Source organism: Cebus imitator, unplaced genomic scaffold (assembly GCF_001604975.1).
Source record: "Cebus imitator isolate Cc_AM_T3 unplaced genomic scaffold, Cebus_imitator-1.0 Scaffold193, whole genome shotgun sequence".
NCBI lineage: Eukaryota > Metazoa > Chordata > Mammalia > Primates > Cebidae > Cebus > Cebus imitator.
Window position 1 is genome coordinate 3,506,915 of NW_016107508.1, and position 15,924 is coordinate 3,522,838.

A 15,924-nucleotide genomic window follows, 5' to 3' on the forward strand; every position below is an offset into this window, starting at 1 on the left:
GAGAAAAAAGGGAAAAAAGGAATGAACAAAATCTCCAAGAAATGTGGGACTATGTGAAAAGACCTAATCTACGTCTGATAGGTGCACCTGAATGTGACGAAGAGAATGAATCCAAGCTGGAAAATACTCTTCAGGATATTATCCAGGAAAACTTCCCCAACCTAGCAAGGCAGGCAAACATTCAAGTCCAGGAAATACAGAGAACACCACAAAGATATTCATCAAGAAGAGCAACCCCAAGGCACATAATCGTCAGATTCACCAGGGTTGAAATGAGGGAGAAAATGCTAAGGGCAGCCAGAGAGAGGTCGGGTTACCCACAAAGGGAAGCCCATTAGACTCACAACACATCTCTCAGCAGAAACCCTACAAGCCAGAAGAGAGTGGGGGCCAACATTCAACATCCTTAAAAGAACTTTCAACCCAGAATCTCCTATCCAGACAAACTAAGCTTCATAAGTGAAGGAAAAATAAAATCCTTTGTGAACAAGCAAGTACTCAGAGATTTCATCACCACCAGACCTGCTTTACAAGAGCTTCTGAAAGAGGCTCTACACATATAAAGGAACAACCAGTACCAGCCACTCTAAAACATACCAAATGGTAAAGAGCATCAACACAATCAAGAACCTGCATCAACTAACGAAATGAGAGTAATAATAATACCTTCATTGCAGGATTGTTGAGAAGATTAGAGGAAATCTATGTATAGGGCAGAGTGCTTGGTTCAGAGTAGTGTTCAGTAAAGGAAAGTTGTTGCTGCCCTTTTAAGTCATCTGTTTGCGATTCAGAACGTAGTTTACTTTGGATATATAGGAAACATCCTATCTAGAAACTTCTTGTGTTACAGAGTTTCCTCTCCAGATTAGTTTTCTAGATTGGGCACTAAATCCCCCCACCTCCATTTTTGGAAAATAACTTTATTGAAGTATAATTTAAATAAACTAAGTATATGGCTTGATGAGTTTTGACAAAAGGGTACACCTGTATAACTAGCACAAAATATAGAACATTTTCATCACTCCACAAAAGCCACTAGTGTCTTTGCAGTTAACTTCACACCCTAATCCTAAGAAGCCATTGGTCTGCTTTTTGTCATTATGGAATAATTTTGCCTGTTATGGAATCTAGATGTTTTTATATCTTTTGGATAAATAAGATATATGTTCTTATATCTCTTGAATAAACGCCTAAGAATGGAATGTTAGGTCATATGGTGACTATATATTTTTTCATTTTTTGCAGCTTTTTGAGGTATAATTGACATCCAGTAAATCACACATATTTAAACCATGCAATTTAACAAATTTTGACATATGTATACACAATTCAGATATTGAATATATCCATCACTCCCAAAAGCTACTTGTGTCCTTAGATTATCTCTCTCTTCCTTCCGTGAGCCCCTTCCATTCCAGGCAATAACTAATCTGCTTTCTGTTACTATAAATTAGTTTGCAGTTTTTAGAATTTTATAGAAATGGATCATACAGTCTACTCTTGTCTATGTTTTCTCTCAATCTAATTATTTTGTAGTTCATCCTTGATGTTGCCTATATCATTTGTTTACCGGTTTTTAATTATTGGTGATGATTACATTTAATGGGTATAACACATCTTGTTTATCCATTCATCAGTTGAACATTTGGGTAATTTTCAGTTTTGGACTGTTACAAACTTAGTGGTTATACACATTCATTTTTAAATCTTTATGTAGACATGTGCTTTCTTTCCTCTCTGGTAAACATCGAATGATTGGACCCTCTAGTAAATGTTTGTTTATATCTTTAAGAAACTGCTAAACTGTTTCTAAGGTGATTGTACCATTTTATATTTCCACCAGCAGTATATGAGAGTTTGAGTTGCTCCTTATACTCTATAACACTTGATATGATCAGTCTTTTTAATTTTAAGTCTTTCTAGTAGTGTGTAGTGATATTTCATTGTGTTTATAATTTGTTCTATTGATTACAGAGAGTATTGAAGTCTCTCTGTAATTGTAATTGTAGGTTCATCTATTCCTCCTTTCAAATATATAATTTTTTACTAGTAGTTTATGTATTTTGAAACTGTGTGGTGAAGTGCATATGCAATTTGGATTATTATGTTTTCTTGAATTGACCCCCTTGTCATTATGTAATGTTTATCCTTTGAAATATACTTTGTTAGCCTGGGTATGGTGGCTCATGCCTGTAATCCCAACGCTTTGGGAGGCTGAGGTGGGTGGATCATGAGGTCAGGAGTTTGAGACCAGCCTGGCCAACATAGTGAAAACCTGTCTCTACTAAAAATAAAAAAAATAGCCAGGTGTGGTGGCAGGCGCCTGTAATCTTGGCTACTCAGGAGGCTGAGTTGGGAGAATTGCTTGAACCTGGGAGGCAGAGGTTGCAGTGAGCTAAGATAGTACCACTGCACTACTCCAGCCTGGGTGACAGAGCAAGAGTCATCTCAGGAAAACAAAAAAAACAAACAAAAAAAGGAAATATACTTTGTTTTGAAATCTACTTTTTCTAATCTTAACATATTCATTCCAACTTTCTTTTGGTTAGTGTTTACAAAGTATATCTTTTTCTGTCCTTTTAATTAAAATTTTTTTTTTATTTTGGAATAATTTTAAATTTTCACAAACATTGCAAAGTTAGTACAGAAAGTTCCTATATATCTTCCACCAGTATCCCCTAATACTAACATCTTATTAATACGTAATCATGGTACATCTTTCAAAAATTCAGAAATTAGCATTCATACATCACTAAACTTCAGAATTCCTTTGGATTTCTCTAGTTTTTTCATTAGTGTCTTTTTTTTTTTTTTTTTCCTGTTTCAAGATGAACTCCAGAAAACTACACTGTATTTAGTTGTCATGTGTCCTTAGTCTTCTCTTGGCTGTGATACTTCCTTAACCATTCCCTATTTTTCATGATCTTGATAGTTTTGAGGAGTACTAGGCAGGTATTTCATAGACTGTCTCTCAAGTTGGGTTCGTGTGTTGTTATTTGTCATCATTAGATTGGAGCTATGTGCTTTTAGCAAGAGTACCCTAGTGGTGAAATGCCTTTCTTATTTCATCAGGTGTTCATGCTATCACCGTGATTTATCATCAGTTATGTTAATCTTGGTCATTCAGTTAAGGAAATACCTGTCAGGTTTCTCCACTGTGGGAGTGGTGAGAAAGGACTTCCAGCCTTTCTTCATCTTAGAGAGAAAGCATTTTCTTACTTTTTAAAATAAATACCATTAGGTTAAGTTTCCTCTATTCCTAATTTGCTAAGTTTTATTATGAATGGGTATTGAATCTTGTAGAATGTTTTTTTCCTTGTATCTATTGTTATGGTATATGACTTTCTTATTTAGTCTTTTAATACAGTGACATACATTGATTAATTTTTGAATAATGAACCAACCTCTCATTCTTGGAATAAATCCTACTTCTTCATTATGTTTTAGTCTTTTTGTATGTTTCTGGACTCAATTTGTTAATGATTTGTGGAGGATTTTGTCATCTATGTTAATGAGAGGATTAATCTTCAGTTTTCTTTTCCTGTAATGTCTTATTTTGATTGTATTTTATGAGGCTGACCCTACAATCAAAATGCCTTTTATTTTGTTATACTGCTTAGTTTCTTCATTATTACTACATAAATAGTATGTGGACCTGGTCTTTGGACAACATATTGAAATCTTGACAGGGATATATATATCTATATCTTGCCTATAATATATATATCTTGCCTATAATATATATATATATACATGTGTGTGTGTGTGTTTGTGTGTGTGTGTGTGTGTGTGTGTGTATTTGAAGACTACTGGTCATGTATTTTATAGACTGTCTCTCAAGTTTGGTTTGTGCTATGTTATTTTTTCTCATCATTAGATTGGGGTTATGTGCTTTTGGAAGAGTACCATAGTGATGAATGTGTGTGTGTATATATATGTATATATACACACACATATCTATAGATATATACACATATTGATATGTGTATACATATATACACATGTTGAATGTGTATATATACACATATCTATGTATACACATATCTATGTTTACACATCTCTCTCTATATAGACACATATCTACCTACCTACACACACACACACACACACACACACACACACACACACGGAGATTTATATCTTGATATAATACCTAAATTATTTACCCATTGAGTTACATATGTCGTAATTAATAATTGTATTTCCTTAGACGTTTGTGTAGTTAAAATTTGCTAAGAGAATGGATCCTAAGTATTCTCACCACAAAAAAGTCAGTATGTGAGGTGATGGACATGTTGATTAGCTTTATTATAGTAATCATTTTACAATGTATATGTATATCAAGACATCACTCATGATCACTTTGTAGCCCATAATACATACAATTTATTTTTTCTCAATTTACAATTAAAAAGGATTTAAAAATCCCATCACATTTTATATCTTGAATATGTACCATTTTTATTTGTCAGTTATGCCTCAATAAAACTGAAAAAGGAATTATTTTAGAATAACTAGAGGACTGATGACTCATATATTGTTGAAAGGAATGAGAAAAATGTCCAAAACAGTTATAATAAATCAGGTAGCAAATTGACTTTTTCTCTCTTAAAGAAGAAAATATACATATATAAAATGTATTTAAATGAATAGCTATTTAGGAACCCATGAGAGATCTTATAGGAGCGCTAGTTTTTGCAAATCCACTCTTGCTTTGTGGAGATGACATTTTGACCCTGATACTAACTAGCTGGTTGCCTTTGAACAAGTTCCATAATCTCTGTAGATGTTGGTTTCTTCATTGTCACAATGTGAAGGAGATGCATTATATTTCCAAGGCCCTCTTTTAACTTGAACATTTGATTGTATTCTATCTTATCCTGTCCTTATTAATATTAGAGAAAAGAAACTATTATTTCACATAGCTTTTACAGATTGATTTTGGATTGACTGATGAGTTTTTAAATATTATTATTGGTTTGTTTGTATTACCTTTTTCCTGATTCAGTGCCCCATTTACAGTGATAATCAGTCCAATAAACAGGCAGGAGCCACTATGTATTATTAGGGACTCTTTTTCTGGGTCATATTATACATTCTGGATTTCAATTATCATTTTCATGGCATGATTTCCAAATGTGTGGCTGTAGCCTTGACTTTCCTTCTCAGCTTTGAATCATTTCAGTTTGCCGAGTACCTCTACCAGGGTGTCTCCACCAGAATGTCTTGCTGGCTTTTCAAACTCAATGTGCCCAAAACTTCATTAATCACTTCTTATCTAAATGTGCCTCTGCTTGTTATTGAAGTCTGACCATCTTTCTATATCATACTACAGGGAAACCTGGGAGTAATTTTATACTGTTTCTTTTTCTCTCAGTATTCTAAGTACTCCGACAGTCTTCATTGTCTGACACATTCTGTGCTAGGCATAAAGCATTATTAGATTGTGTTGGAGAATCCAGAACCAGTACCTGGCACCCAGCCATTCCTAAATGATTGAACATATCACTTCATCTGTTTAGGTTAGGTAATTGGGTCTCTTCTCCTTCCTGTGACACTTCCTTGTCATCCCTTCTTCCTGTAGGTGTCAGGGATTTGGACTGCTTTTATTTATTTATTTCTTTGAGAATAGGGGCTTACTGTATTGCCCAGGCTGGTCTCAACTCCTGGCATCAAGCAATCCTCCTGCCTTAGCCTCCCTAGTAGCTCCCTAGTGGACTTACAGGAGTGTGCCACCACACCTGGTATGTTTGTTTATTTATTTATTTTTAATAGCTATTGGTTACTGTTCTGTTTTCCCTTCTGAGTTTGTCTTACTGGGCTGGCTGGGATGGCAGTATGTTGTTTTAGCTAGCCCTTCTCCCCAGCTATTTCCTAACATAGCTACATATTTTTACAAAAGTATTTTAGGCCTGGGACAGTGGCTCACACCTATAATCCCAGCACTCTGGGAGGCCAAGACAGGCAGATCACTTGAGGTCAGGAGTTCGAGACCAGCCTGGCCAATATGGTGAAACCCTGTCTTTATTAAGAAATTAGCCAGGCATGGCAGTGCATGCCTGTAGTCCCAGCTACTCAGGAGGCTGAGGCAGGAGAATTGCTTGAACCCAGGAGGGATAGGTTGTAGTGAGCCAAGATAGCACCATCTTGCTTTAGCCTGGGCAATGCAGGGAGACTCCATCTCAAAAAAAAAAGTATTTTAAAGGAATTTTTACTGCTATTTGTTAATGAGGAAATAGAAAAATAGAAAGTCTGGTTAAAAAAAATTAACAGGAATGAGCTTACAATGTTCCCAGAACTCTTCCAAGTTTATGTAGTTAGTCCTGAACTAATGTTTTGCATACCTTTCAATATTGCTGCTATAGCTCAGATATTTAGGAGGGACTTTGGTAATATTCCCTTTTACTCTATGCAAAATATTGTAGAGCAGTGATTTCCTACCTTTTTTTTTTCACTATGACATTATCTTGTAAGGAATACATTTTAAATTGTGACCCTACAGCTACACGGTTGTGTGCATATCTATTAATAGATATAACTGAAACTAAAATTTAACAATAATTCTCCCATGTATAATACGGTAAAACATATCAAAGTTAATATCAAATATAATCTTATTTATATTTTACAATATGAAAAAAATTCAAGATAATACAGAAAACAAGGATTTATTAATGCCACAGGTGTGCTTGCACCTTAGTAAGTTCTTTTCACTCCAGAACAGTTGGGAGTCATGCACATCTTGTTACACTGTTGTGAAATGTGCCATGGGGTGTAAGGAGAAAGGGAAGGTTGGAATAATTCTAGACTGTATCCTGTGGAATCAGAAGGCTGTTTGTACCCCTGTTGATATAAAGAGGGATGGGGAAAATAAGCTCAACTTTTTTTCAGGAAAATTTTGGGCCTTTATTTATTTTTTATTTTGGTTTTAGTTGACATGTAATAATTGTTTATATTTATGGGATACAGAGCATATTTCAATACATGTAAGCAGTGTGTAATGAGCAAATCAGAGTAGTTAGCATATTCATCACCTTGAACATTTATCATTCCTTTGTGTTGTGAACATTCAAAATTCTCTCTTCTGGCTTTTTGAAAATATACACTATAGTGTTGTTAATCATATTCACCCTGCAGTGGTATAGAACAGCAGAACTTATTCCTCCTATCTTGCTGTATAAATTGTTGAAGAGCCACTTAAAAGGCAATGTTCTCTGTATACCTGGTAATGAAGGTTTAATCCAAAGAGGAATTAGTCTCTTCACAAGGAACATGAAACACTTGTATACGGTTTTGACATGGCATTGATAGTAAAAGATACACAGTGGACATTATTAGTAAAATAATTTATTGTAACATAAATATTAAATAAATAATGAATATAACTCTTATAAAATTATCAACTTAGAAATCCTTTTAGGCTGGCAATTAAGCCAGTTCTTCTGCTGGGACTGTGATCTGAGGTGGTATGATGGCTGTAGGTTATGAACTGAGAAATCATAGGTTGGAATCCTGACTCTAATCTTTACTAGTCTCATGGATTTGGGTGAATCCCATTTTTTTTTCCTTAGCATCAGTAAGGGTAGAAATATACTGCTCATATATTATGATGATTAATGTAATTATGTATGTAAAATGCCTTGTATAGCACATAGTAGGCCCTTAAATGTTAATTTTTCTTTTGCTCTTTTTTTGGTCCTACTAAAAACCATTATTTGTTTCTCTATGGTCTTAAGCATGAAGACTATAATCAGGTTTGAATGGTTTTCTACATAAACCTTTTAAGTCAGTGTTTTAAAGACTTAACATCATTAAGGATTTGATTTTACACGACTAACATGGAAATATGCTATATTTGAAAAATTACTGATGTTAGGGATTGGTATTCAGTATCTTCTGCTTAAGTTTCTTGAGTCCCTCTATCAGTCATCTTTGCCTTTGGTTTTGTCTTTCTTGGAAGGTTAATTCTCTAAGGTAATCATTTAATTTATTTTGTTCTATTCATTAAAACAAACTGTTGAATAATTTGAGTAAGGAAATAATTAACTATCAACTATGTAAAGTTTAATTTTTATTGTGAACTCAAAGCAAGGCCTTTGTGGCATCTGCTTTATTGTTATAAATTCAAGCACAGATCAGCAGCTTATGAGTTATATTTTGGATTTTAAGTGAGAGCTACTAGGAGTAGGATCACTGGCTCTCTATAACTACAAACATTTGATATCTACATAGTTAAACAGTAGCAAATCTGAGTTCTCAGATACAGTGCTCACTGATTATGTCACATCATAATTTTTGGATAGCATCTGCTCATTTCCTTTCCCTTGTCCAAGTGGTTTAGGATTAAACAAATTATGAGGATGTCCAGGCTAGAAAAAGAGGACTTTGTGCCATGTAGTCAAAATTTTTAGTGTGTGAATCTGTCTTCCTTAATAGATTTTTTAAGTTCTTAGAGGTAGGAGCAAGGTACAAGAATACTGGAAGATAATATTGTTAGCATCTGGATTTATTCTAACATGTGGCTTATTTTTTGTGAAGAAGGGCAAAGATTTCATAAACTAGCACAGGTAGCCTCATTTGAGAGATCAAAGATGTTTCTGAAAATGCTCTAGGCAATATCATAAACTAAGAATTTCTGATTCCTGTCTTGATTGCAACAAATTTGTTATCATTTTGTATTTTTGTCTAGCATCATTGATCTTTGAAGACAAAGTTTTTTATTTTTATTTATTTATTTTTTTAAACTGTACATTTTTAAAGGATTAAGCAGGAGTGGGAAAGGAAAAGCCAATGGATGTGTTTGCTGTTGTCTGTATGCACAGTTTGGATGGGAGTCACTGTAGTTTAGTGGTTGATAGCCTGAGTTTTGCAGTAGTACAGGCTGCATAACTTTAGGCAAGTACCTTAATTTTTCTAAGCTCTAATTTTCTGATATACAAAATGGGATAATAATAGTATCTACCCACCTTATAAAATTATTATGAGAATTAAATAAGATGAATGCACGTTAGGTGCTTATTTATTAGCACAATGCCTGGCTTATAGTATATTATATACTATTTTTATTTTGTTGTTATTAGAAGGAGGTTATTAAAGTTAAGGGCGAGAATATAATTGAAATAATAGGGAGGTTCAGGCTGGCAAGGAAGAAAGTGAAACTAGCAATAATTTAGGGACTGCAGAATAAGAAAGTTAACGGATAAGAAATGTGATGAGGGTGAAACACATAGGCTTAGCAGTAGAAAAATAGAAAAATAAGAGTTAATGGTCAATAAGTGAGATCACAATTTGAGATTCTAGAGATGGAGCATTTCCAGATAATAAGATCCAGCCTTTTACAAAAGGAGTGGGTTGCTGATATGAAGTGGAGATGAATTCATTTTAACAAATATTTATGAAGCCCTTACTGTGTGCTGCTTTGCTAGGAGTTGAGGAATGCCATATTTGGGTAAAACATCCTTGGATTACAAGAGATCAGAAACCAGCTATTGGTCACTCACCTTAATGATAGAGTTTGCCATGACAATGGCAGAAGCTGGGACAATAAGAAAGACTATAAAACTTTTATTGTAGCAAAGAATACTTCAGTGGATTGACTTGTTTTCCACTGGCTTAAGGTATTACTATAAATGGCTCTTTAAAATAGGTGCATCTCCCAGTAGGGATAAAATAATTAGTAGCATTAATTTAGAGTTTAAAAGATAGATGTCCTAAATTCATTTATTTAACTAGTCTTTTTTTTTTTTCCAGCTTTCCTTTTTAGCCACTAGTGTACAGACTAGATGATTAACCCAATTCTTATTAGTTTTAGCGGAATGGTTTGTTGAGTGGGCTTGTGTTCATTTTGTTTCTGAATGCTCCTAGAAAAGGAGCATGTCCGAAAGAATAGCATGTCCCAAAGAATAGCACAACTGGGGCAAAAAGAAGCAGCTCAAGTTATAACCATGATGATTATTTCCCATGCTGGGCTTTTCAGTAGTTGTAGATTTGAAAGTCTGGGAAGCTTATTCTGAAACAAAAATGATAATATTGATCAAATATTTATTTAGAAATTACATATATGATATAAAGTAGCAAGAAAGTGTAATCTTCTATGCCACTTGTTTTTGGGTTTCTTCTAGTCAGTGATGGTAGCATAGATCCACACATACTTTTTTTTTTTTTTTTCTTAAGAGATAGGGTCTTGCTATGTTGCCCAGGCTGGACTTGAATGCCTGGGCCTGGGCTGGAGTGATCCTCCTATCTCAGGCTCTTGACTACCTGGGACTACAGGGGCAGTACCACTGTGCCGGGTAATGCTTGGTTTATTTATACTGATTATGTCTAAAGTCAGCAGGACAAACAACATGTTCACAGCCCCCAAAATTCCCCGGCATGCAAGTTAAGAGCTCTCACTTTAATGAACAGCCAAGTCTACTCAGTGCCTCTTTTGTCTGATACACAACCCTTTCCCAACTCCTTGTTATGGAGTTTTTTCTAATGACATTTAAGTAGACTTACATGTTATTCCATCTCTGCTATTTTTTTTTGCCATATTACTTTTAATATCATTATGAAAAGCCCTGTAGCCAGGACTAACAGAAGTTTTGAACATATGCAGTCTACTGTCAAATGGACCTTCTGCTTCATTTGGGCAAACTGCTGCTATGCACTTGGCTTATTTCACTCACATGGTCTAAAAAATGTTGCTTCTGCAGTCTCCTTTTCCTCTTTTTTGTTTTTGACTGTCCTTCTACCATGGTGACTCTTGATGTGTGAACCTGTTAGAAATCAAGTTCCCAAACCTCAACAAGAACAATTGAACCAGAATCTCTGGGGGTGGGACCCAGTTTTAGCAAGCGTTGCACAAGGTGATTCTGACACATGCTGAAGTTTCAGAACCACTGCTCTGCATGTTGTAGTTACTAACCTGTATACATTTTCTTGATCTCACTGACTTAATATATTTCTGCCAAGCTCAACATATATGTTGAACTATGGCTAGTAATTAATATTGGTGGTTTCATGTGGCTCAACTAACATTTGCTTTGTCTAAACCAAGATTTCTTAGACATATTTTGTTGAGATATTGACATTCTTTGTTGTAGGCAGCTGTCTTGTGCATTGTAGGATGCTTAGTGGTATCCCTGGCTTTTGCCTATTAGATTACGGTAACATTTCCCAAGTGATGATAAAAAAAAAAAAAAAAAAATGTCTCTAGACCTTGAGTGGAGTGGAGGGGAGGGGAAGGGGCAGATCACTCCTGGTTAAGAATCACTAGCTAATCTAATTTCTTTTCCTTCAAACTCATAATACCCAATGTACTAGCCATAATATATCAGTTTTCCTCCCTGGGTAGGAAAAGGGCCAGATATAAATTGATTATAGAAATTAAAGATTATGGTGATTATAATTTTTTATACTTTTATAAAATTTATTTTTTGATGTCCTGTTTATAGTGAGCAATATCAGCCTACAGACTAGTATTATTTGCTTTTCTTGTATCTTATTGCTGTGAAAGTCTAATGATAATCTACTTTTCTTTTTTTTCCTAAGTAACTTGCTTATTTTGCCTGGATGCCCAAAGGATTTTGCTTTACCTTTAAGTTTCTTCAACAGTAAATCTCAGTATTGGTTATATTGCATTGATTTTCTCAGGTTTGTTGTATGTAATTTTGAATCTTTTTTTCTAAATTATAGGAAAGGGCTTTTTTTTTTTTTTTTTTTTTTTTTTTTTTTAATTTTTTTTTTTTTTTTTTTTTTTTTTTTTTTTTTTTTTTTTAAATTTTTTTTTTTTTTTCAAATACAGTGTGTATCATATTTTAGGTAGTGAACTGTGAAGTGTGTGTGTGTGTGTGTGTGTGTGTGTGTGTGTGTGTGCGCGTGTACTCACATTCCCTGTGGGGGATAGAGGATTGCCTTGTATGCATTTCTGTGTGTTACGGTCCATAGAGGAAGTCCGTGCCCCTAGGCTAGAAGATAGTGCAGCACAGTACGTCAGAATTAGCAAATTCTGCTCCCATTTCCTTGCGTAAACCCTCCTCGTTCTCTCAACAGTGTTTTAAACCAGTCAACACTTGCCCACGGGCCTGCTCTGTATTCTTAGGAGCAGGGTGCCAGAGTCAGTTAGTTTGAAGAACACAAAGGCTCAAGGAAAAGAACCTGCTTAGCATCTGCCACACATATGTTAGGAAAATAAAAAGGAACAAAAATGTTGAAGTCTGAGCTTTCATGCTGACAGGATCTATAAAAAGAGATTAATTTTTCTTTTATCTTCTTTAGCTATTGTTATTGCATTTTCAGTTCACATTATTGCTGTAAGAGTGCACAGTTAGTTAGCAGATGACTTCAAGAAAGGTAGAAACGAATTCCAATAACAGAACAAGAAAATATATGGTATTTCTGCATATTTAGCCCCAAAACATGCTACAGCTATCACTCAGAGGTAAACAGAAGAGAAGGAAAAATATCAAAAATCCCAAAAAAAAAGGAAAAAGGGAGGGAAGGACATTGAGTCCAGGTCATGTCATATGACTGTATTTACATTTTGACAAACACACCTTTTATCAATTCTTTTGAATAAATATATATTTATAGTATGTCTACATTAACAAAGGTGTTCAATCATATGAGTTAATTATTGATAGAGTTCCTGTTTAATTTTTGGTTCAATTTCTAGCCTATTTTGCAAATGTTAGGCTTGATATAAATTGACATGCTGCCAATGGCCTCATATGAGTGACTGCAATAGTCCACCATGCCACCTGGTCGTCAGAGGAGATGTGAGGAACTTTCGCTTCAGACACTGGCTAACCACGCCCTTTCTTCCCAACTAGTGTGACTTGGCTTAGGAGCTTGAATGTCCTTCCTTGGAAAGGGCCACAGAACTTTGGAAACTGAGAGTCCCATTTGGAATTGATAACTCATGTTCTGGGCAAAAGTAATACTAACATCAAGTCCTCCAAAGAATATGAAAGCAAAACTCATTTTTTCCTCTATTAATAAAGGGAATGACTTCAAATTTTTAGAGATTAATTCCAATGTTCAATGAAGAATTAAAGTTTGGCATCAACAAATGTTCAGATATTTATCAAGTGTTTTCCAACCCTGGGCACTGTTATAGGTGCTATAGGGAGGAGAAAGCTCAGAAGACATGATTTCAGCCCTCAAAAAATCATATACTGTGATTGAAGACTGAAGTACATTCTATACCAAAACTGACATAAAAGGATGGATTCACGGCTTCCACGGTTCTCCTGTAATTATCTGCAAAATTTTGTGTATATCTTTTTTTTTCAGGGGAGAATGGCAAGAGGTTTTTTTTGTTGTTGTTTTTTTNTTTGGAGATGGAGTCTCATTCTGTTGCCCAGGCTGGAGTACAGTAGCGCAATCTCGGGTTACTGCAACCTCTGCCTCCTGGGTTCAAGTGATTCCCCTGCCTCAGCCTCCCACATGGCTGGGATTACAGGTGTCCGCCACCACACCCAGCTAATTTTTGTATCTTTGGTAGAGATGGGGGTTTCACCATGTTGGCCAGGCTGGTCTTGAACTCCTGACCTCAGGTGATCCACCTGTGTTGGCTTCCCAAAGTGCTGGGATTTCAGGTGTGAGCTGCAGCACCCGGACTCAAATCTTTTTTATTTAAAAATTTTTCTTCTTTTCACCTTTTATTTCTCTTGAGGTATTATCTTAAAGTGTTCATTCATCTTTTTCTTTTTTCTAGCTCTGTCTTTTCTGAAATATTTTCTTCTAATCCTTTCCTGAGTTCCGTCACTTCATTTCTGAGTTTTCATAATTGTGATTCATGTATTTTTTCATATCTTATACATCAAAAATTTATTTGCTTGCGGTAAAAAGTAGCTTACAGTTACCTATTTTGTAAGTATGTCTGTCTTTCATTGTCTTTAGGAATATTAGTCTGCTTCTTATTTTCTCTTTTTTAAAAATAACTATGCATGTAATTTAATCATGATCCTTATTTTTCATTTTTATGTGAAATTAGTTTTCATAAACCTTAGAAGGAGGTGTGGTTCGGGATAGCTTTTCTAATTTCAGGGTTCTAGAGATCCCTTTTTTATTGTTTGTATAGTGTTCGAATTAGAATACCTTACTTTCTGAGGTTTCTTGGTTCTCTTTCTCTCCTGTATTCTATCGGGACTTTCTCTGTTGTTCCCCTGCTGCTCAATTTGGATTCTGTTTCCCAGAATTTTTCTTCAACTTGGGTCTCTGTTCTTTTCCATTGATTATATGCCAGTATTGCACTATCTTGTTTATTGTAGCTCTGTGATAGGTTTTAAAAGCTCATGGGAATAAGACTGCTTGGCTCTCTCAGATGTTACTGTGGACTTGAATGAATCAGCTATTGGAGTATACAAAACCATTTGTAGTTTAGCTGCTGTCCACACATGGCATGCATTTTTGGTTTGTGTGGGAAATCTTATCACATAGTTACAGTGTAGATATCATGCATGGTTTATTTTATTTATTTATTTTGTTTTTTATTGTTTTTGTCCTAGTTCTGTTTTTTTTTTATGAGGGATTCAGGGAATTAAAAAAAAATGTGTTTACTGCTGCCATCTTTATAAGGGCCCTTTCATCAGTCTTTTTTTAAAATTTATATTTACTTTGCACTAGTTTATTGAGGTATTGATGTACAGTAAACTACATATATTTAAAATGGGAAATTTAATGACTTTTCACATATGTATATTCCCATGAAACCTTACCATGATCAAGACAATAAGCATATCCACCCCTGAAAATTTCCCAGCTTCAATTCTCCTTTCTTCATTCCTAGGCAGAAACTGCTCTCTGCCACTATAGTTCAGTTTGCATTTTCTGTAATTTTCTATAAGTGAAAACATACAGTAGTATTAATTTTTTTTAGTATGGCTTCTTTCATTCAGTGTAATTGTTTTGAAGTTCATTCTTGATTTTGTTCATTTCTTTTTATTGCTAAATGGATATCACTGTATGGATATATCACAATTTGATTATCCACTTGTTAGTGAACATCTGGATTGTTTTTATCTATTACAAACAAAGCTGCTATAAATATTTACATTTAAATGTTTATATGAACATATACTTTTATTTTCCTTGGAGAAATATCTAAGTGTAAAATGTCTGGGTTTTTTGGTAGGTGTATGTGTAACCTTTAAAGAAATTGTCAAACTTTTCCAAATGATTGTATTATTTTATATTCCACAAGTAGTATATGAAAGTGCCATTACTCCTCATCCCTGCCAACATTTGACATGTATTTTAGTATTTTAGTGAATGCATAGTGATATCTCATTGTGGTTGTAATGTAATTTTACCTAATGATTAAAATTTTGTTGAGGATTTTAAAATTTATTTATTTGGTATTTTTATATTTTCTTTGGTGAGGTGTTCAAATCTTGTCCACTTTTTATTAGATGTTCTTACTCTTGTAGTTAAGAATTCATTATATAGTCTAGATAAAAGTCGTTTGCTAAATATTTGTTTTGCAAATATTTTATGGCAAGTCTATGGCTTACATTTTCATTTTTATAACAGTGCCTTTGAAAAACATTTTAAATTGTGATGAAGTTCATTTAGTTGATTTTTAAATTTTTTATACTTTACCCTTTGTGTTCTCTTCAAGAAACCTTGTCAAATACAAGGTCACTAAGATTTTCTGCTGTTTACTTCTAGAAGGTTTACATTATTGGCTCTTGCATTCAGGCCTGTAATCCACTTTGAGTTAACTTCTGTTTATTGTTTCAAGTTGAGGAGAGATTCATTTTTTTTGTATATGGCTATTTAACCACTTGTTGAAAAGCTTATCATCTCATTGAGTTGTCTTTTCACCTTTTTTTCCCCCCATTTATTTTATTGCATTTTAGGTTTTGGGGTACATGTGAAGAACATGCAAAATTGTTGCATAGGAACACACGTGGCAGTGTGATTTGCTGCCTTCCT

General features: G+C 34.5%; 1 protein-coding gene across 6 annotated transcripts in view; it reads left to right on the forward strand.

The window, feature by feature from the left end:
* The window catches only part of PPP4R4 (protein phosphatase 4 regulatory subunit 4), a 115,913-nt gene that overhangs the window by 13,403 nt on the left and 86,586 nt on the right, over positions 1-15,924 (forward strand). The window contains exon 1 of one of the 6 annotated variants that reach the window (XM_017547012.2): positions 14,372-14,376. The exons of the other annotated variants lie outside the window; for them this stretch is intronic. The gene's annotated coding sequence lies outside the window, so the exon portion shown is untranslated. Of the gene's footprint in view, positions 1-14,371; positions 14,377-15,924 lie in introns of those variants that run through there. 6 annotated transcript variants of the gene reach the window in all.